Source organism: Manacus vitellinus, unplaced genomic scaffold (genome assembly GCF_001715985.3).
Source record: "Manacus vitellinus isolate BGI_N305 unplaced genomic scaffold, ASM171598v3 scaffold_15_pilon, whole genome shotgun sequence".
Classification (NCBI taxonomy): Eukaryota; Metazoa; Chordata; class Aves; order Passeriformes; family Pipridae; genus Manacus; species Manacus vitellinus.
In genome coordinates this window covers 3,238,089-3,261,132 of record NW_021939122.1, presented here as the reverse complement: position 1 = coordinate 3,261,132, position 23,044 = coordinate 3,238,089, and the positions used below count along the sequence as shown (strand labels likewise).

The window sequence follows — 23,044 nt, the reverse complement described above, 5'->3', positions numbered from 1 at the left end:
CTTTCCCAACTATCATTTCTTTGTTTTTTCCCCGTTCCAGTCTCTTATGTAAGAGTTAGAACTCAGGGTTGTGCATGAATGCCCTGTGTCGCCTTTTGCATGTTCTTTGTGTCTTGGGATACTATTCAAAAGCTCTTAACTTGGAAGAGTAAGAATCCTTAGTAGATGCATTTTAAGGAAAAGAGCCTGTTATGATGCTCCTCTGATTTTTTGTGGTAACATATCTTGATTTCTTCCTCATCTGTTCTCCATATACCAGTTGTGTTAAATCTGTAAGCTGGCTTTCATTTCTTACCTTGTTGTTCCACTCTTTCTGAAAGATGGGATGCTGAAGTTGTCCTGTTTCAGTAATGCTGTGACTGCTCCTGTCTGTGGGAGCTCTGCCTTTCACTGTGGGGAGACACGTGCACAAGTAGAAGAGGAGTGTGAAAATCTTGGCGTTCCCCCAGGAACAGCTTGCCTCTTCTGCTGTAAAAACTTCAGTGTTAAAGATGTTGTCCCAGACTTGACAACAGCCTTGATAGGGAGAAAATGCAGAGTGTTAGAGAGTGGTTTTTAGTATAGAAGAGAAGCCAAGCAAGATTAAACCAATCTGGGAGTTTAAGGCATGCAAACTGATGATCAAAAGATGAAGCATGCTGAAATTGCTAAGCTGGTTGGATGAAGGAATGAAAATCCTGCAAGCAGTAACTCAACAATAATGAAACAAATTATTCTTACTTTTTAAGTCCTTAATAAACGGAGGCAGGGGAAGGCACATGCAGATGTTAAATTTTGCATTAAACCCTTAAAGACACAATGAGAGGGAACAGAGTAGGTAAATTTCTCATATTACATTGTAACTTGTCTCTCAGTACTTGGCATTATTTAAAATAACTTCGTTGAAGTGGGTGAACTTTGATCCTAATGAAGAACATTTGATCACATTAAGTGCAGACTTCAACTGGTGTTTATCCTGAAGAAATGTTTGCAAGTATTGTATGTATATCTAAAATTAGTATATTTAGTGTATTTTATCCTGATATGCAAATTTCTGTGTTTACTGCTTTCAAAATTGTGCTCGATTTTTCAGTTTCTCTTAGCAGAAAGAAGAATTCATACAGACTTGCTTTTTCTTCCTGCTCTTTCATCATGCAAATATAGGTTTGGAATGAGGCTGGATAGGCTTGGCCTTGAAGGATGCAAAGTACTGTTAGCCTAATGCCTTCTGGTGCTGATAGAGTGGAAGTCATTTCCTCCAAGTATATCATACCTTGGGGGCAGACCCTGCTATAGCCTTAGCTCCTCTGTGCACTTTGCAGTGGAGAGGTGATTATGACTGCTTTTGGGAGAAGAGAGTGAGTGTCGAGGTTGTCTGAGGTGTACTGCTACCTGTAGTACAGTAGTACAACTCTGGAAATCAGACCTGTTGATGTAAATGCCTTTTTTTGGGGGGGTGGTGGTGGTGGTTTGGTGGGGAGTTTTTTGTTTGTTTGTTTTGTGTTTTGTTTTGTTTTGTTTTGTTTTGTTTTTAAAGTGTGGTTTGTTTTGTTGGATTTTTTTGTTTAGGTAGACTTGGTTGTCCAAGTCAGTGCTAATACATAAATAAAGGGTGCTTAAATAGGCTAACTTATTGGAATTACATACAGGAATAGTAGTTGGGAAGATGGATGTTATGTATAATCCTAAGAACAGAGCAGGGAATTAGCCTTTGAGAAAAAACCCTTAGCTAATCTGAATGCTGCCTGGGCAGATTGAGCTAATGTTTTCTGTAGATGCATTGATTTTAGTGTCTAGTTTGGGTTTGCTCTACTTCTGAATTGAATCTTCCGTCTGTCCCCACTTATTGTACTTGACTTCCCATTGTAGAGTGGTCTCTGAGCACATAAACTGAATTCTTTTTGAGCGAAACAAAAAAGGCAGTGTGTTCCAGGAGCATGCCTTATCTGCCCCAGCAGCTGTGAACTCAGGCTACTGGAGTAGGCAAGAGCCAGTCTGAAGCTGCCCTGAAATACCTGTACAGTGCTTGCCTACTCCTAACATCAGCTACTTGTCTGGCTCTATCATGGCTCCATATACAGGAGCTTTAAATGATTTTTGGTCCTAGGACTGCTTGGGACAATGCACTGTCCACTGAGATATCTGCATAGGTACGCTGGCATAGGTGAACCTTTCAAATGTGGGTCTGCTGCTGCTGAGCTCACAGTTGTTAATGTATCTGAAGCTTTTCTCTTCTTTGAAGAATAAACAATTGAAGAAATGGTGAAGAGCTCACCACTGTTCTTGGAAAAGAATAACGACCAATGAGGGATTTAAAGATGGGAGAAAAATTAGGACTGGACTTGAATGCATGAACTGGCTGTTAGTAGTGCTGGTTAGTTCAGGGATCTTTTCATACAGTTAAGATTTTACAAAAGTTTGGTCTTCATAAACTGGATCTGGCGTACTAGTAGCTGACTGCTCCCCTTTTTGTGGTTCAAGATAAGTTCTACTTTTAGCCTTAGCACAAACTGTCTTAGTAGAGACTTTAATATCACTGCAAGATTTTTTTGGTATCAGTTGTATTTTTAATTTCATTTGCAATACTTAGATGTCAGAGTAATCGCTGCTCGCCAAATCATTTAAGTAAAACAAAGTTCATAGATATTAAATAGAAGTAGAACAGGGAAAAAAATGTTGGGAGTAGCAAAAGAAAGAAATAGAATAGTCGTGTGTTTGTACCACCCAAGTTGTGAGTGAAATAAGCAGTGGGAATTGTCACCCTCTGCTCTTGACATACATGAGAGAAAGTGGTGTGAGTTTAACAGAAGGGAGGAGGAAGTTTGATGATGCATCTTGTCCTCTCTGAGGTTCGCATTTTATTTTCATTTCCTTGTTATTTACTTAGAAGCCTGTTAATTCATCCTCAGCTTTCTTGTACTGATAGACTACTAACCTGTTTCTTAGGGTTTGTTTTTTTTTTACTTCTGTTTTGAAGTTGGACTGGAGCATCTGTACTGGGGCCTGATTCTCCAGTGTATAGGATTTGAAATATTTTGAATGACTGCTCCTCAGCCTGAAATGGTTTTGGGTTTTTTGTACATCTGCCATACCTTGAGTTCTCAGTGAGCTGGAATTTCTGGTGAGTATTGTTGTCATATCACTGTTGAGGGAGAGAAAGAGAGATCACTTCTATTCTTAAACTTCTGGAAAAAGTACCAACATGTATCAAATTGTCAGTAGGCCAAGCATGAAAAAACTGACCTACTTCTGTGGATGAGAGAGGCTTGATAGCACGTTTGAATTACTGTGGGGAAGAGCAGCAGTTTGACCTGCATGTGGGTTGACTTTCAAAGGGTTTTGGAGGTAGAGGAATGTGTCGTCTTGTTGGTTTGTTTGGGTTTTTTTTCTTTATCTTTATAGCTGAGCGTTCTTAACTTGTTTGAATTCCTATGATAGTCATGGTGTGGTCGTTGTAAAATTCATTTGTTAGCCTTTCAGAGGAAGGACGTGCATGCTTATTGTAAATTACATGCATCAAATTGATTTGAAATTGGACCATTAGTTACATTGATTTAAAGTGCCAGAAAATTGATCTAAATTTCATAATTTAAGAATGGAACTAGTTTCTTTTACTTATGGAAGGATGATTTATTTAGAGACCAACTGGAGCATGAGTACTTGTATAATAAAGTAGATAATGGAGAGGCAGCAGTGCCGGGAAAGAAGTGAAAGGGCTCACAGTTTATTCAGAAAATAATTTCATTGTAACCTATTAAAAATCAAACATACCTGAATATTTCTGGATTTCTTGTTAAAATGTGTTTCCACATACTGTCACATTTTTAACAAATGCATTTCTGTCCTTTCCCTTTTTAGTATGCTTTGAAGATTCGGTTGGCAAGCATTGTATCTATTTAATAAAACCGTCTAAATAAAAGGCTTTTTCAATAGTAATGAATAAGATGCTCTACTAGCATAATAGATTCAGATGCTATTTAGGAAAATTCAGAAGTTAAGTGTATTGGAAAGTTTGAAAAGGTGTCAGATATTGAAATTGCCCTGAGAAGCAACAGTTGGAGGAGTGTGAAAGTAAAATTTGAACTCTGTTTTTGTTTCTAAACTTTTGCATGTTGTGGTACTGCTCTGGGTAAACTGTTAATCCTGTGGGTAGCTTTGTGGAGCCAGCAAACACAGTTTGGCCACGTTGAAATGGGCGCTGTTTGTGTTTTGAATGAAGCAAAGTGAACTTGCACAAAGTGGAGTGTAACAGTCTTAAAGCGATGCAAACAGCAGAGCACCGAGGGGGGGTGACGCTGACAAGTGCTGTTATGTTATAGGAAATTTTTAACCACTTGAGGCAGTTAATTCTGTGTCCTCACGTAATGAATTAATAGCAAGAAGCATTTTCATTCATTCCTGTAAATCGTGATCTCTGATCCACAGGGTCCTCTTAAACTTTAAAGGTTTTTTTTTCATACAGCTGAATTCGATGTCTTGGTACGGAGCTTTTTCTGTTTGTCTTAGATTTTGGTGTTTCATTTTGCCAAAGTCATTTGGCTAATTCATTAGTATCTTAAACAGAAAACTGATTTTGTGTTTGTTTAGTGTGAATGGATTTGCTGAAAATTCTCGTAAGGATGCAAAAAGTAAATCAGAACATTATGATCAATTGTGATTATTCCTGTTGAGTTTCATTATAGTCTTAATACCTTGTATATACAGAGAGCAACACTGGTGCTGAGCTGTGTGAATAAATAATGTGTGACTAGATTAACTGTAAGCCTATAAAAATGTTTAGGAGGGACCAATACTGAGTTTGAGAGCAGGGGTGGGGAAAAAAAGGGGGTTTTGTACCTTACTGTGTTCAGGTTATTGAAGCTAAGTGCATTGAGAATCCAGTAATATGTGTGGTTTATCAGACAAGTCATGGCAGTTCTAAACCTGAAACAGTTTTTAAAATAGATTATGATGCATTAATTTTAACTTTTCCAAGCTGAGTTCAGCAAATGTAATGAAAGAGATTTATAAAAGCAAGTGAAAATGGAAGGCATAGCAGTAGATATAGAGATATTGAATTTATTTCTGTTAATAGAAAAAGGTTGTAATTATCAATTATAGTAAGCAAGTCAGTTATATTAATCTGTTTGCTTAAATGTGATGTTTGTTTCGATTCTTTGAGAAAGATGGCAAGTATTGAAATAAAATAGTGGTAAGATGTTTTAATTTTGGTTGTGAATAAAGCAAGCATTAGGAGACAGGGAGTGAAGAGAGCCAATGATTAAAGCTTTGATTAAAATTATTAAAGCTTTTTGACTCTTCTTTTTTGTTAACATACAATAAAAAAGTGTTGCAGTTTACCTTTTCAAATAATTTTTTATGTTTATCTGCAAAGTTACTCAATGGCTGTTTCACTTTCCCTATTTGGCATTCATTTAAATATATAAGAAAATTATTTTTCAAAATAAAATGTTTCTACTTGTTGGTAGATCTGTTAACAGCCAAGAAGGTAAAACTTACTTAAAGATTTTGTTTATGTAGTAAATGCATCTTTAAAAAAATTGCATTCTAAGTTGCCCTGTAAGTAGAACCATTAGTAATGAGCATCATAGAGGGACCTGACAAAGTATGAATTATTCACTGGTAGATTATTATATCTTTGTTGTTAGCATGCAAGATAATGAACATAATTACTATGGCAGTGTACTCAGGGGAATGTGCAGTTCTTCCCTCTATCTACCCTGGAGTTACCATCCAAAGGAGTATTAAGCAAATATGGATGAGGACTGGTGGCTGAGTTGCTGCTGCTTATTTCCCTCTGCTGCTTAGTAAGTGCATATACTTTGTACACTTTAACATTAGAGGTGTTTTGGGTTTTTGGGGGTGGGGTTTTTTTTGTTTGTTTTTAATTTTTGAGAGTAATAATCATCCTCCTGTTCTCAGTCTGGCAGTTTTGTGTTCTGACTAAAAGGATTTGATGTTTAATTGTAGCAGCTTTGTAGATGTACCCTCTTCTATTAGAAGAGTCTGTTATAGTAAATTAGTATGAACAGTCTAATTGCTTAGGAAATCCAGGGTAAAAGGTTAATCAGCAATTTAACTTTCTTTAAAAGACTTAGCTTGTTATGATTTACATGTCTTAAAGAACTTTACCAGGCATTAGTTTGTACTCTTCTCTAATCTGTGAGGCTGCCCACCTGATCTTAAGTTAAGCTTTCTTGGTGAACCAGTTTTCTGTTTTATATTATGATAACATAAATTATCTGTAATAAGCCATCCTAATTAATGTTGGTAAATCTACAGCTCTGCTCCAATTACACACTAATCAATTATACACTAATTTAATTCTACTTAGCTTGATACAGTGCATCATTAATCAGGTTCAGATTTAATACAACAGATTTACTGTATTAACCAAAAAATTGGTGCACTTAAGGAGGGGGAAATAAAGGAAGTCACTAGGCCAAACAGTGTACATAAATACTTTCTTATCAATAATGTGTTACAAAAGATTTCATTTTTCCTAGGGGAAGAATAACTGAAACTAGTTCTTTTTTTCTGAACAGATTATTTTTACAAGCTGAAACCATTGATAATATAATACATTTAAGCAGATCATGGTGGTCGTTCTGAATGCTATACCTAATTATCTAATATAGGCAATTGCCTCAGTTCTGATGTTATTTAAATGATTAGTTACAAATTAAATATATAAATTCTGCTTGGACTTTTAAAGGCTTTACCCACCTATAATTCTTCGCAGGAGTTTAACATATCTGCTGCCCTTACTAGTGAGAGAGTTCCCTGTGAAAAAGGCTGGCTGCATGCTCTCTTTTCCCTCTCCCTTCTCAAGGCCTAGGAACGACTGAAATCTGCCACCTGGAGAATCTCTAAAAGTTTGAGTTGCAGGATGCAGTTACTTGGAAAAGCACAGATGCCACACAGAGCTAATATGGTTTCCAAAAGAGCTCCTAAATAAAGACATTAAACAGACAAATAGAAAATTCTTAAAAATACAAGAGAGAACCTAGCCAACAAAAGAAAACACGGTCTGCAGATGAGATTGTGTAAAAACCCCCATTCCTCTCACAAATAGTTTAGTGTAACTAAGAAAAGGCTGCAGGGGAATAAGGGACTTGAACAGTTATTTCATAAAATAAAATACTAGGTAGAAACTAAATTGAGTAATAAATGAAGTTAAATTTTCTTACTCAGAGGAAAGTATGATAAGTTCTTGAAAACAGGAACAAGGGAACACATGGATAATGATTGCTATCCTCAGACCTGCTCTTATGGATGATATGTGTCTTTGCAAAGAAAGGGATCTGAAAAAGTACTTTTTTTAATTCTGCCTGTTGAGTTACAAAAAAAATCATGACCAGGATTTATTTTCTTCTGCTGTATAAGCTCTTGGTCTGTCCATGTTCAAGGTCTCTGCTGATAAAATACATATATGAAATTCTTAGATCCAGACGGTTTGCAATAAGGGCTTGGGAAAATACAGTTATTTGTCTTCCAGAATCTTAATTTGAGATTTGTGTGTGATGCTTTGATTGTCATTGCCATTGCATTTGCAATACTGTCCTAAAACTCCAAGTCATGTTAAGATAATCATGTGTTCAGATGATCAGCAGCTTCAGTTCATTTTTCCAGGAGATTTGCAGGTCAGCCATTTAGAGCCCTTCAATTTGCAAAGACTTGATTTAGCTTAATGATCTTTGCCAGCCGAGCTTGATTTCTCTGTTGTAGGATCTAAAACTGAACCAATGAGGCAAAAAAAGGTCTTTGAAACTTCTCTGGATATTAAATACTTCATGTCTTCAGGATGTGTCTTTGTCCAGTGATGTCTTGTATTTACATTTTGGGGAAATACTTCTCCCTTCTACAAGTGAAGCTAACAAATGTGCAGTTAAATATCAGTTCCAATAACAATGTGATGATTGTATGTGAAACAGAAGAGTTTACTTTTGGGAGTATTTTTAGTGTGAATGTGCCTAATCATTGTCTCTGAAAGTGATGTAAAGTAATCTGCCTTGGTTTGTGTTAAAACTGACAATCAGCATTTGTGCAGGCAGTTATTGTCATCTCCACTAAGGTGGCAGTAACTGTCAACTGTGTGGTTGTCTTAAATTCTTCAGTCTTGATAACAAGTGGACATCTCCATGCCGATGGTTTTTTGATAATCTGATCATACACTGTTTTTTATGGAGAATCGTTCAGAGCACAGTATGAAATGGGTGGTAATTCTGTAATGAAAAGATGTCCTTGTGCATAGAACATCATACCCTGTGGAAGATGGGATATGTGAGTACGAATGATAAGAGAGAGAGTGAAAAGGGAGGACGTGGTTCCTTTACAGCAGAACTGAAGAATCTCCTGGAAGATGCATTTCTGGTCTTCTCTGTAACTTTTCTAATTTTCACACGTGATTTTCTTTTTTTCTTTTCTGAGGGTCTGACTTGTGATCTTAACGTGCTGAGTACATACAACTGTAACGAGATGAGTGGAAGTTATACTTCAAATATATTAGGTACTAAATAAACCTGAATGCAGAGAAAAACAGGTCCTAAGTCTAAAATGTTGAGTACTCAAAATTAGTGGGTTTTTATTCCTTGTGCTTCCACAGAAAGAGGATGATTATACCTTTAATCTCAGTAGAATCCTATGTAAATATATTTGTTTGTGCTCAAATACAAGTGTTTCACCAGAGAAATTTATGTCACAAAATAACTGCTGAGAAAGTCAACAATTCTGTCTTCTTAAGTGGTGTATAATGGAAGGTGTAGACCCACAGACTGAGTAGGGAGATGAACAGAAAGCAGCACGCAAGAATGAACTAAAGTCTTATACCCAGCTTTTCCTGACTTCAAAGTGTTTGACTTGGAACTTAAGTGATTTTAACATAAGGATTTTGAGGGCCATTAATACTGCTTCACACATTTTGTATAGCTCTCTTCTCAACTTATAACACATTTTGCATTATGTTATAATTTGGAACTTTAGCGATTTTTGGTAATATTTAGTATTTTTTTATTAACGAGGCGATAATTATTTACAATGGTAAATTGTGTCCACAGTACTTAGCTAGTTATTTCAGGAGTTCAGTTTTTTAAAAACCATGTCCATGTGATAACTTACTGATGTGCTGAGGTATGTGCCACTGTGCATGACAGTTTTCTGTAGAGCATTCCAGTAGGTCTCATTGCAAAGTCCTGAAAGGCTGCAAGTGGTATGTCATTTCCACAGTAGGAGTTCAGATTTGTGCAGTAGACAGGCAATAGTTAAGTCCTGATCTGTGGTAACTTACATAACATACCATCCATGTTTAGGCAGTAAAAAAGTGGATGTACTTATGTACCTGGTTCTATAGGGAAGTAAAACTTTTCACAAAGGTGTCTCACAGTTATGAATTGCCTTTGTGACTAATGGATTAAAGTCTCATATTTTCAAACCAAGTCTTTCTAAACATGGGAAGAATGCTAACTACTTTTAAGTTGTGACTTGCGAAAGGTTCCTTATGTTTTCAAGTATTTTATATTCATGTACATTATTCATAATGGACTTCTATTTAAAACTTAACATAATTTCCCTCTATAATCAATGAGAGCCTATTAATAAAAATATTTAAGTTTTTTTAAATGGACAGTCCCCAACAATTATGGAAAGTTAATTCAACTGTTATGAAAAGTTACTTTTTAGAAATAAATACGCATTTGCAACATAATTGTGTTTTAAGAGGAGTATAAATGTTCCAGATGTTCCTAGTACTCACAATTGACCACAATTATATATCACTGCTACATTGTCTCCCTCAAAAGCAAGTTCTACAAGTATAGTTGTGCCTTCAAGTATGACACTAAGCCACAATGTGGGCACTTGTAAACCAAGGAGGAGATGAGGGACATGGGACCGTGAGCTGACAGTGCTCTGATCCTAGACAGTTAAACTGCTATCTCTTCTTATATAGAGATAGGTATATAAACTGTAGAAAAAAAATGTAGTTATTATACTATATCCAATGCATTTTATATATAGCCACACGTACATACAATGTGGTTTTTATATATGCACATACACAAACATTTTTCCTGATAGTTGAGGGTTTTTAGTTTTTAATATTGTTTTTAGTATTATTATTCTTGTATGAGTTAAAAAGCAGGGTAAAAATATTTTTGGAGACCGTATTTGTTACTTCCGTATCAACTTCTTAGATATTATAGAAGAGTAACATCTTCCCATATTGTTTAGTTACTAGAAGGCAAGCTTTAAACACAACTTGCATTTGGCTCTGTTTTAACAATAGTAGTTAATAATGTATGGTTTTTGTTAAAGCACTGTAGAAAAAATATCTTATTGAGCTATTTGTGGTGTTTTTTTAAAAGATGTTTAAGATTTCACATACAGTTTAACTGATCGCAGATGAAACTGTAAATTAATACCTCATGAGTTTTACTGACTGCAGGGCATCGTTGGTGATTCAAAGCTGCTTTGTTCCTACTCACTAGGAAAAGACCCTGTTCAAGCAAACAAATTAGAGTTCACCGTGATATCAAACTACTTATTAAAACTGAAAACTCTGATTTTGAATTCATTATTTGACTGTGACTTCTATAATAACCTGTTTCGAATATATTTTGAAAAGCCTAGGTCTTTAAGGATTTAAATAAAATATATAAAATTGGTTTAATTGTTGGTCTTAATTCACCTTGTTTGAAATTTTATACTCCAAGCATTACGTGGCGTACAAAGTGAGAAAATGTTGCAAGTTTCATCAGTTCAACTTGTTCTTTGATAAGATGCATTTCCATTCCTACTGATTTTGTACATAGTCTTGATAGAAATGACAGCTCTGTTACAGAAAACTTTCAGACATATTTCATATGTAAAGTTTAATATTTTCACTAATGCTAGTCGTTCTAAGGTAGAGGGAGTTAGGATGAGTAATGTTTGTTTACAACCTCCTGTGTTGTATTCTCTAATGTCAGAAAGTGTTTGGAGGGAGGCTTTTATACTTTTACTATTTTTACGGTAGAATTAATGAATAAAAGTTGGAGAGGGAAATAGTTTTGCACAATTTGAGATGTTCTTCCTGTGGCATGACTAAGTCAGGAGCTTCTGCTAGGAAAAGATAGACTTTGGCTGTGAACACAGTGGCACGTTCAAGGTTACAGGGAAGTCACCCACCCTCTTTGGTCAGGTAGTGACACTGTCTTGAAGCTCTCTACTCAACAGTGCTTTTTGTGGATCACCTCCTAAGGCTACATGTACTTCAGAGAGTACACTGGAAGAGTGTTTGAATTGGGTACTCTTGCTGTAATGTGAAAAAACCCCACCAGCCAGCCTTGGGCATAAGGGCCAAATGTTTCATTGCAAGCGGTTCACCACGCTAGCATCGGTGTCATATTCCACCCAACCATTCAATATGCATTTATATTCAATAATAAAGCAGTGTATAATGGTGACCAAGGCTGCTTAAAACAGCTGAAATGGCTCATGTTCCTCTGCTTGGTATTATGTAAGAACATAGTTATGGTCACATCCAGTCAGTTCAAAGGCTTAATTACTAGTATTTGAGACTGGAGGGAAGGACTGAGAAATATAACAAGCATTACTGAGTATTTGTGTTGAAGAGTTATTGTTCAACTGTCCATATTGTTTCTAGACATTTCTTTTCTCGATTAAGTTAAATTTTTTCAGTCTTTTCTTAAAAATTGATTTGTAAAGAAAATGCTGTTCCCAAAGTAGTGGTCACTGTGAGCCAGTTAACTACCAGGTACTGATGACCAGGTGCTTTGTTCCAGCAGCTTTCCAGACATAGAAGGTAACCCTCACTGATCTGTGGCAGCTGAGTTCCCACGTGGGATTTTCTGTGTCAGGAAGTGGGCCCATGTGAACCTCATGAGGTTCAACAAGGCCAAGTGCAAGCAAGATGCTGCACCTGGGTCAGGGCAATCCCTGGGGTCGGTTCAGGCTGGGGGGTGAAGGGATTGAGAGCAGCTCTGCCAAGAGGGACTTGGGGGCACTGATAGAAAGCTGGACATGAGCCAGCCATGTGTGCACACAGCCCAGAAGGGCAACAGCATCCTGGGCTGCATCTACAGCAACGTGGCCAACAGGTCGAGGGAGGGGATTCTGCCCCTCTGCTCTGCCCTTGTGAGACCTGAAGTGCTGCATCCAGCTCTGGGGAAGACATGGATCTGTTGGAGCAGATCAAGAGGAGAGCTCCATCCCTCAAAACATTCAAGGTCAGGTTGGACGGGGCTCTGAACAACCTGATCTAGTTAAAGATGTCCCTACTTATTGCAGGGGGGGTGGACTTGTTGACCTTTAAAGTTTCCTTCTAACCTAAACTATTCTACAATTTCACGGTCTGTAATGCATTTCTGTACTTCATAAAAACTACTACATTTTTTTGCAGGCCTAAGGGTAAGAAGGAAAGTTTCTTCCTCCTTCATTCCAGTCTTCTTGGGAGCAGAGATGAATTCTTTAATGCACATCTCATGTGACAAAATGCTGTTTTTTTCAGAAATACTGTTCAGCTAAAGTGCTGGTGGGATTTTGTGCAACCTAACAGCTGACCATAAGCTTTTTAATAACAGCATGAAGAGTAATACGGAGTGTCACTAAACCTGTCTTGTTAGTGCTGTAATGGCAGGGTGTATACAGACAGGGGAAGTCAAAATGACCAGTTTTTCAGAGGGAAACTTAATGTTGTCATATCTATGTCAAATGTTTGTATTTTTCCTTTCAGTCCAGGAATAGTTCTGCTGTGGAATTAGCCTTTTTGATGCTGCTTGGAACATTCATTTTTGAAATTATTTATGCAGTAGTATCCCCTTGCAGCTTTTCTGTACCTTGTGATTTTTTTCCTTTGTTTTCATTGGTTGGTGCCTCCTCCCCCCCAGTTCATTCCATATGCTAATTTTTCCCTCCAAAAGGTGACCCTCTGAGATTGTTCCTATGGAGTGAAGAGATGGACTGAATTGACATAGGCTGTGGGATGAGTTATTTTTAGCTGCTGGCATTTCAGGCTGGAACACTTCATTCTGTCGTGCTTGTTAATGAGTCATCTGGAGAAAATGGGCTTCTTGCTTTCAGAGAGGGTCTGTAGCAAATAATAATAGGCTAATCTCTGCAGGAGATACTCTGTCAAGTAACTAAAACTTCAGCTAGAAAATGTGTTGAAATGGAGACTAATCTCCCTGTAAGAATAAACATGCACTCGCTATTATTATTATTGTATTATCATGTATATGAAAATCTCAAAAACTGGAAGACTTACGAGGAGCCAGGTAATGGTATAATAGTGAAACATTTTTGAGAAAGAAGGTTAATTGAAGACAGTCACCTTTTACAGATAGAGAGAAATATATAGTTGCTTCCTAATTCAGAACATCATACACTTTCTAAAATTTGAACATGTTACTAGTTCTAGAGGAGTCTTCTGAAAAGATTCCTAAGTAGATGAGCCCTATATAAAGCTTATGTCCTTGAGAGAACCCCAAATTCATTAACATTGTGTATTAGTTTTAAGGATTAACCAGTATCTTTGCTTTGGTCTCTACTGGAGACTATATTGTATTGTTTTTTTTCTTTTCTATGTGCAATTCTTGGTCTCTCCTTCGACTTTTTCCCTCAAGGTTTGAAGGTTCTGTGCTGATACAGAGCAGAGGCTTTGTTTTGGAGATGAAAATATCACCACTCAAGTAAAAAAAAACTTCATGTAAGAGTAATTTATCAAAGTTACCTGGTTGCTTCATTTTTGTGTTATTATCATTTGTATTGAAATTCCAGACTTTGGTAGTGCAAATTCATTTATTTAAAAAAAAAGCAAATATTTAGAGCATACTGTTGAAAGATGGGAAAAAAATTACTCCCAAACCCTATTCTATAAAGGAAATTATTTAAAGAATAGCATGAGTGTCAAGTCCTTTTGTCACCTTCGGTACTTCTAATGCCACTTACCATCTATATGGTTATTTTATCTTATTTGCATGTCTTCTTCTTGTAAAGCATATTACAAGTCTGAAGAGTTCTTTCTGTTTTGCTGGCAAAAGGGTGTTTCATGCAGAGCTAATAATTTTTACTCTCTGTTGATTATTTAGCTGTTTGGATTTGCTCTTTCGAATGATCAATGAAATGCTGAGATAAAAGAGAATATTTATCTCTCATTGAGATAAATATTTTTGCGTTATTATCATCACTGGTTGACCCTTCAGCCTGTGCTGTTTTAATGCATCTTCTTGTATTGCCGTGGTCACTGTACAAAATGCTTTAAACCAATCAAGTTTAATGATTCTGGTATTACCAGTGTGTTGCTGCTCCTAAATAACCCACAAGACTTAGATTGTGTAAGTCAAGGTAAATTATTTTACTTTTTAGAAATTTGGCATATATCTACGTTTAGCACAGTAGTGCTGTGGTCAAAACACTTGACAAACCTATGAATAAGCTGGTGTAAGTATCAGAGTCAGTTTAACTGTAATAGCATGGAAGTTTGCATGGGAAAACTTAGCCTCCATTTTAGCAGAAAGAATGAACTTTTCCTAAACATCAGGCTGCTGTAGTTAGACTTCTTCCAAATCCTGATTTCATTTGCTTATGGCTAGTGTGAGTGCACTACACTGACCCTACAGATTGTCCTGTAGTTGTTTCCCTAGAGGACAAATTGTGCATTTGCTCACCAAGCAGCCTATTCTATGTATCCAGTCTTTGGATGTCATCCCATCAATGTAAGTTCTCCTGCTTGAAGGAGAGCCTGATTTTTGTCTTTTCCAAAAGTCAAAGTGATGTATTTCTACGTTATCCTTTCTGGACAGTTCAGGTTCCTTCTTTCCTAATTTTCCACCACTACCACCACCCCCAAGTATCCAAAGATGTTGATAAACAGCTGACTCCTTTGGTAGTTTCCAGTGCCACCTAATGAAAATAAAAATGTGGACACATGATTAGGTGCTTAACAAAAACTTACAAAAAGGATAATATACTTGGGAGGAAGCATGTGTGCTTGTGCTAGTAAATATTGCCTGTGTTTCTGAGCTGAGAAAATCATTTTATTACCCACTATCTGATGACTGTCTTAATGTATATTGAAGACAGAGCTGTATTGAGAAATAGGGAGGTTAAAGAGAACTAAAACAAAAATATCTCTTGGTATTTAGTGATGGTTGTGCTTAAAGCAGTGTTTTCTGCAGTCATCATTTCATGAGGAAATGCTTACAGTTCACTACATGTTAATAGGAGTTTAGAGTGGATGTAAACTATCTCCTTGGTCTACTTTTATCTCCTGGTCTATTTTTAATGTTTTCTTGGTTTAAATGTGCCAACTGGCTACTAATTTAAAAGGATTTACAGTAACACAAGGGGTGAAGAAAAACAGATACTTTAGCAGTGTAGTTGCATTGACATGAACCATGTATCGTAAAGAACAAAAAACTGGTTTAGGTTGTGGTTAGCAACTGTCACTGTTATTTTGGACTTTGTGTTAATAGAAAATATTACTTAGATTAAATGCTTCTTGATCTGAATGATGTATGGAAACAAATAGCTTATAATTTGGTTTTGGAACAGCTCTGCAAAACTCCCTAATATTTTATTGACTCTGAATTGGAACCCAGACTTTGCACCTAACATCTTTTTTACTGTTTGGATGTATTTATGGATAAAGTACAAATTGTAAAATTACTATAGCAAAGCATTTCTGTCTACCAAATGTGAGCGTGCATATGGATTTTTTTTGATTGTTGTTGTTACTTTGTTTGTGGGGGGGTTGGGTGGTTGTTTTTTTTGGTCAACTCTTTACAAGTGGTTTAATATGACTTGTACTACAGCTTTAGATAATCTCAATTTACCAAAGATAAGGCCTAGGATCTCCTGATGACTGAATTCTCTTAGTATTAAAATATTCTTGGCAAATACTCTATTAAGTGGAACAAATTTTCACTTTGATGTGAGCTGGAATAAGTTGATGCTTGTGAAACAGCATTTTCAATTAGCATTCACTAAAGGTTTATTGACAGTTAACACCTGGTCTCTACTGTGCCAAGTGGGAAGCATCTATTGCAGTTTCTTATATTTGTTGCATAATTAGGATTATGATCTCTAATTTGCTTTTAATTTTGTAAATCTAGTTTTATTTTCAAAATCGATTAGTGTTACTTTTATTCCTGCTTTGTTATTGTAGAACAGACAAAGACACTGAAGTGTTGAAGGATTAGGAAGTTCACTACTTTGTAATATGATAAACAACTTGCCCTTTCATTGTCCAGTGAAATTTGGACATGAAAAATTGACTGGTAGGTCTCAAAAAGCACGTATTCTTCCCATGGTTCTTAGGAGAAGCAAAAGGAACATGCCCCAGGTTTTTTTGCAGTAGTATTCCGGTACACAAGCTGCCAGATGTACACTGGGAACATCAGGAGCAAGGGTAAACATTGTAATACTGCAGAGAAATAACAAAGGAAATGACCTTGTTCCTTAGTGCTCCAGAACATACTTTGGCACATCCAAGGATGAAGAAGGTAAATGCCACATATTTTTCCCTGCCTGCCATGGCTTTTGATCCTTGTTAGCTATGCATAAGGGCAGAGAGCTGTTTCTGGCTTCAGTGTTTTGCAACAAAGATGATGGTGGCAATCCCTGGATGGATCTGCAAAATGTTTGAGTCTTGGCTGATGTTTTGGAAGATCTTTCAAAAAGACAGTGGGAGGAAAGCATGAAGTTGTAGTAAATTACTGAACTGACAGAAATTCTATAATAGTATTCCTGATTACCCATCCTCATGTGAAAGTTTTGAAAATCTTTTGATTAGAAATGTAATAGATGGAGGGGTGCTATAGTAATTACATATAGTGCACAAATTTTAAGATTTGAGGGGGTGCTCTGTGTATATATAGCAAGTGTATCCATTTGTGTTTAGGGATAGAATCATAAATGTGATCTTTCAATAATCTAGTGGTATAGGGTGTTTGGGGGGGCTGGGGGGGTTGTTGTTTGTTCTTTAATTTTCCTACAGCATTTCAGAATATCAACAGAACAACTTGCCTTGTGGTGGCTAATACTTCTGAGTGTAATCATGTATATTTTCAAGATAATGTAGAGGAAGATATCCAGATAATCTGGAATGGAGGGGGGGACTTTTCAAGAACACTTGCATAAATTTGCCTGACTCTCTGCTGAAAAAAAAGAAAAAAAGACTTTGAGAAATTTCTTTAAATCATGATCCTTAAAAGCTGATGTTTTAACCTTACATTTGAATGACTGTTACTTTTTCCATCTTGTTTCAATATGCCTAAATGCAAACACATGTGGAAAATGTTCTTTTGGCTTTTATCAAACTGACATTTAAGTGCATTTTTTTCAACCTTGCTAACATTTGTGGTAAAATATTTCAAAGCTATGAATCTTGCAATTTGCCTATGCTTTTTTTTTTCTTCTTTCATATATTAACATTTGGTACTCATAATCCTAACCTGTTTGGAATTACTGGCTTTTTTCATTTGGTGTTTGTTTGGATGAGGTGATTAGGAAAATACTTTATACGAAATTCTAGTTTGCAACAGTAAATGCTTTCATGAAGAGTCACCGTTCTATGAACTTCAGTAAATAAAGGAGAAAAATATGATAATATGCTCTATTCAATTTTAGCAGTCATATTCCTAACACATTTAGGTTTCTGTTGTGTTATATGTCCATGGTGCTGACCTGTCTCCAATACTTCCTTTTTAGCATGTTTCATTCTTCCCCTTTACTCCCCTACCCATTCCCAAGCTCTTTAATTCTGTGCCAAGCTAATAAGAAGAACTAGCTCTGCATAAAGTCAGTCATTGCCAAGCAGCTGTTATAAAGTTTTCTCATGTACCTCTGTGAATGTACCTCATTTCAAAAAGGGATTTTTGCTCTTTCAGGTCCAATTTTAAGCAAGAACAACCAATTATGTCTTTATTTCAATCTTAATTTGTTATATCTCAAAGAGTAGGGGTAACATTGTTCCTATATGTAACTATCCTTTCTAGAGTTTGAACTTTGAATACTGAGTTATGCAATTTAGATAAATTAGCTACACTCCTTAGAGTTAAAAAATATGAATTGCTTTTCTTTTTACCCACAGTATTTGTCCTAAAATATTCTCCCTTCTGTTTAAAAGTAAGACCCTGTGATTTAATTATCATGCTTGAATCTCGAGACTAGACCTGTTCCTTAAATGTAAATTAGATTTTACTTAGGATGAAATGATGAGGGCTTCAGCTTGCCTGCTAACACTGACCAGGAAAGGTTGTCTTTCAACAACATGTGCCCCATCTGCCTGGTGGTGTGGCTGCCTGCATCGTCCTGGCGTTGGCCCAGGCTGTGAGGAAACTGAGAATGTGACAGATGACAGGCTTGTCCAGATGTATGCATAACTACTTCTGCCATGCCCTGCAAAACAATCAGGGTGCAGCTTTGGCATTATTTAGTTGTTTGTGTTGGTTTATTCCATGAGGGTTTCCTTAAAAATTGAAATATTCGGTATTGGTTTTGTAGTTTTACTGAGCTTTCAGTATTATTAAAACAGGTCGTATAATATGATGCTCGTTCTCTTAAATACTTTTTTCTTTTATTTATGGAGTGATTTCATAGACATTCTGACACAGGTTACTTAATTTGAAGATTTAAGTAGATTTTTAAAAATGCAATTAAAAGGATCAAACGTCTAACTGTCAGTGTATTAGTCTGGTTCTCCTCACAGCTGAACATTTAAAGCTATTGCCATGTCTTAATATGGCTGCTTCTTGCCAGTAAAAATAAATGCCTGGGAAAGGTGTCAGAATCACCATTAATTATGATTTTTAATTAAAATCTAATTAAAATTTATCCAATAGCTTGAAAACATACCAAATCGTAGTCTACCTTCCTCTCTAGAGGTATCAACAAGGGCTGCATCCCCAGCTCCAATTTACTTCCAAAGAAAAGAAGTTACAGACTTATGTGCAACTTGCAACCTTTTATTATTTAAGAGGTTTCCATCTTGGTGGTTTTGAAGGTTTTTATAACACCAAGCAAAATATACAATCCACTGAAAATATTTTATTATTGTTATACGAAATAACCTGATTTTTGTCTTACATTCAGGCTGTCATTATCTGGCATACAAAAGGAAAAAGGGCAAAAATTATTTTTCTCTCCTCTCTAGCTGTTTTTGGCAGCTGATTTTTTTTTAAGTGTAGCTCCCTGCTGATGTATGCTATTGAGTACATCTTAGGTAATAAGCAGATATATCAAAAGATATCCAGGGCAACACACCCTGCTGAAAAACAAGAGATTACTTTCCTCTACTTCTTGCAGATAAGTAGCTTCTGACATATGCATCAGGAATGTTTTTTTTCTGGTGCACTCTCTGTATAAGACAGTTAAATGTTGGTATTCAGTGGCCATTTAACTCTTCAAAAAGAGTTCCTTTGTAGTTTAATATAAATTGTGTCATAAAACTTAACGGCGTTACTTGAATTACTTTAATTTTCCTTACTGTAGCTTCATTGCCTTATGTTGTCTGCTTTCAGTTGTAGGGTATGTTTTATGTGCTTATTTTTCTTGTCAGTTTGGCTTTGAAACCACGGTGAGCCAAACACGAGTGTATCTGTTGCTGTGTAACAAGAAGATAGTCCCCGCTCCAAAAAGCCCCCGATTTTGTGTATAAAGCAAGTTACAGGAGATGGGTATTGATCCAGGAGAGGATTGCCAGCTATTACGCCGGAGAATAGCCTCGGGAAATCACACTGCCTTGCTGATGACTTTTTTTGACATTACGGTGAAAGATAGTTTGCAGGAAGATTTAAAGTAGATTTGCTAATAGTCATAGAAAATTCTAGTAACTGGACAGTGGATGATATCATGGGTTAGTGAGGGAAAAGCTATTTTTGTTGACAGCTTTGTGCCCAGAGGCTGTTGTAAATCTGAATGTACCGAATGAGGGATGGTGTGTTCAGTGCAGAACACTTTGCAGGGCCTTGGAAACACAGAGAAGAGACTTCTGCTTGCAATGGCTGAGAAGGGGGAGAGGAGAGCTGTGGAGAGAGGCAAGAGCTGGTCAGAGGGGGAGCCAGCACAGATGATCTTTGCAGGTGTCTGAGGGGATTAGATGGTACGATGAGTGCATTTTTCGGTGTAAATCATGCTTTTTAAGAGCTGCTATGAGAAGGAATGGTGTAAGGTTTAAACGTGATTTTGTAAGAGCACACAGAGAAGATGGATGGTGATGGTCAGGTTATGAATGGTCTGAGAGACAAACAGGGTTGTGAAATTGGTGTGGCATATGTAAGAAGAGTCTGTGCCTTCTAAAAATAAGCTTCGACCTCCTGTAATGTAAGGAGCTGTATTTTGTAAAAAAAAAAAGTCTAAAAGATTATGTTCTCATTCTTGTTTGTATTCCTTTGTATAATAGCTTCTTTGACTACTACCTTATATATTTTTTTTTTTAAATAGCCATTAATTCTGTCAAATGTGAGGCTACTGAAAAGGCTCACCTTTCAGTATCAAGTTCAATTAGTAGTATATGCTTTTTTAAAACAGGGAGAAAAGAAAAAACCTGACAGAAGTGCTATTGCCTTTAGTATAACTGAGCAAAACATTAACATGTCCTCTTTGGTCAGTGCTAGAGTTATCAGCAGTATCACAGCTCAAAACATATGCTGCTGCAAATGCAAACTTGTTTTTGTTAAAATATGCTTTAATGTGGTGGACAAATTCATGGTACCAAAAGTAGGGCCCCCTTTATATGGTGCCAATTGTGGGATTTATTATATTCTGTTATTTAAGGTAATGGTATGTTGCTAGGTCAGGAAAAGGGTCACAGTTCTCAGATATAGCAGAGCCTAAAGAAATACTCAGAAAGACCAACAACTGCAGAACGTGAAACACAAATAATATTCAGTCTTGCTCATAAGGTTCTAATTTTCTTGAATTATCCTAAGTGTGATAACAGCTCAGTCCTGAAGCACACACAGAAGCTCTGTTCAGCATTCCCGGACCTTGGAAGTTGAACTTCCTTCCTTAAAGTGGAGGCTTTTATAAAAGCAAACACCATGTTTCTGAAGCATGCTGGAATGACAGTCTTCTCTTTGCAGGTCAGGCATACAGCAGACAGTGACAAAGTCTGTGTTCCCACGCTGCCTGTGCCATCTGCTGACACTGTGAAAAATGTCCATCTAACTGTTCATCTTAAGATAAAAAACTATCAGCACTCTGAATTTTGAGGTCATTCTTGATACAACTTGGTTACCGGGCTCTTGTGGATTAAAACATCACAATTTATATTGTCCTTTTGATGTGTCATGGAAAATGACCAGCAAAATGTACTTTTTTTGCAGCTGTATGAACTCGCTCTGTTTTATGTAACAGATGGTTAGAGACATTGAATGCACCATCTTAATTCAAAGAAAAGGAGTTAGGTCTCTTAATGTTCCATCTGAAATACTGGAAGACAGTCACCATTGTTTGTCTTATTCTATTAAGTAATTGTAAAATAATTTGTTCAGATTATTTCTTAGATTACATAGCTTTCACTTTGAAATCTTCATAATACAGACAGTATTTTATGGCTGTTCTCAATGTTGTTTTTTTTCCCAAATTCAGATACTGCCTATTTTATTTTTCATTTGAACTACAAGTATTTAAATACATACTTATCTAGGTTTAGAGCTGCTAACATAGGTGATCAACTGCAGTATATACTGGGTTTATGAGGTTTAACATGCCATTAAATAACATGGACATGGAAACCTTAGCTGCCTTTAAGTAAAGGAATTAAAATATCAAGTGGCATGCTTATAGATATACAAGAATACAAAAATAACTATGTGATTTGCGCAGTACACACTCAAATTGAGTGAAAAGGTAAAATGTCAAATAAATTAAAGAAAAAATATTGCCAAAATGCTTAATTGGTTCGTGATAGTTTGTCTTTGCTTGAGAAGCAATTGTTAGGAGACTTGTTGGTTTTTGTTATTTTTTTCCCCCACATTCAGCTACTGCTACCATTGGAGGTTTCAATTGCTTGACGTAGAATTGATAATTAATAGTATGAATAACTGAAAAGCATATGTAGTAATTTAGTTCTTGGTTCTTTCTAATTGTCTGCCCATTGGTAGTTTGCTAGGGTGAGTAGCTCATTATTCAAACACTTTAGATGGAAAGCACTGCAGAAATAAAAATCCTCTTATTAAAAACGTGGTTTTGAAAAAAAAACACCACCTTTTAAACAAACAAGTCATTCTTTGACAAATCTATCCCCAAAACTGTTGTTCATGTGCTGTAAAGAGATTGGGATTGTGAGAGGGAGAGGACAGGAAGGGTTGGCAGATAGCATTCATTTTTCACTGTGTCCAAAATAAAGACGGTAGAAGTAAGTACAGTAAAATATATTGGAATACATCTAACTGGACAGGCTTAATTTGTTGAAGGTAAACAGATAAAGTAAATAGGCATTAAGGGTAAAACTGTGCTATTAATTAGGTTTGACCTTGAGGTGATTTTGAACCTCAAATCTGCAAAAATTTTACAGTAAACATTTTGACTTGCCTGCAGGAGTATTTCCTTCTAAGTCTAATGTCTTCTGAGGTTGTTAATCCTGCTGTTTAATCCACTCATTTTGAAGTGTGCTTGGAATTTGAAGGCATGCTGCAGTATTTGTGCACAGCCTCCCTGCAGCCTCCACAACTCCCTCATTCCTGTTCCCTTTTCTGTGACACTTCCCTTTTCTGTAGCCTGTGATCAGGGAGGAGTCTGGTCCTTAAGCTCTGGTGTTCTGTGATCAGAGATGGAACACATATCCTAGACAATGAAGAGTGTCTCACAGACACTGCCTCTTAACCGGAAAGTTTGATCAGAAATATGAGGCTAGATATTTCTGTTAAAAGTTTAAATATTTGTTTTAGTGTTCAAACCTAATATACTACTGAATGTTAACAGAGAATTCTATGTTTTCGTAGTTGTATGACTTGAAGGATTTGAAAGCTCACCTTGGAGACACTTGCCTTTTCTGTTATCAAATTTTCTCACACACCAGTAGATTTGCACATCAAAGTTCTTCACCTGTCAAAATATACTATTT

The 23,044-nt window shown here is 36.4% G+C and overlaps 1 protein-coding gene across 1 annotated transcript in view; it reads left to right on the top strand.

Annotated features, from left to right (window-relative positions):
- The window catches only part of ADK (adenosine kinase), a 260,288-nt gene that overhangs the window by 34,825 nt on the left and 202,419 nt on the right, over positions 1 to 23,044 (top strand). The window lies entirely within an intron of this gene.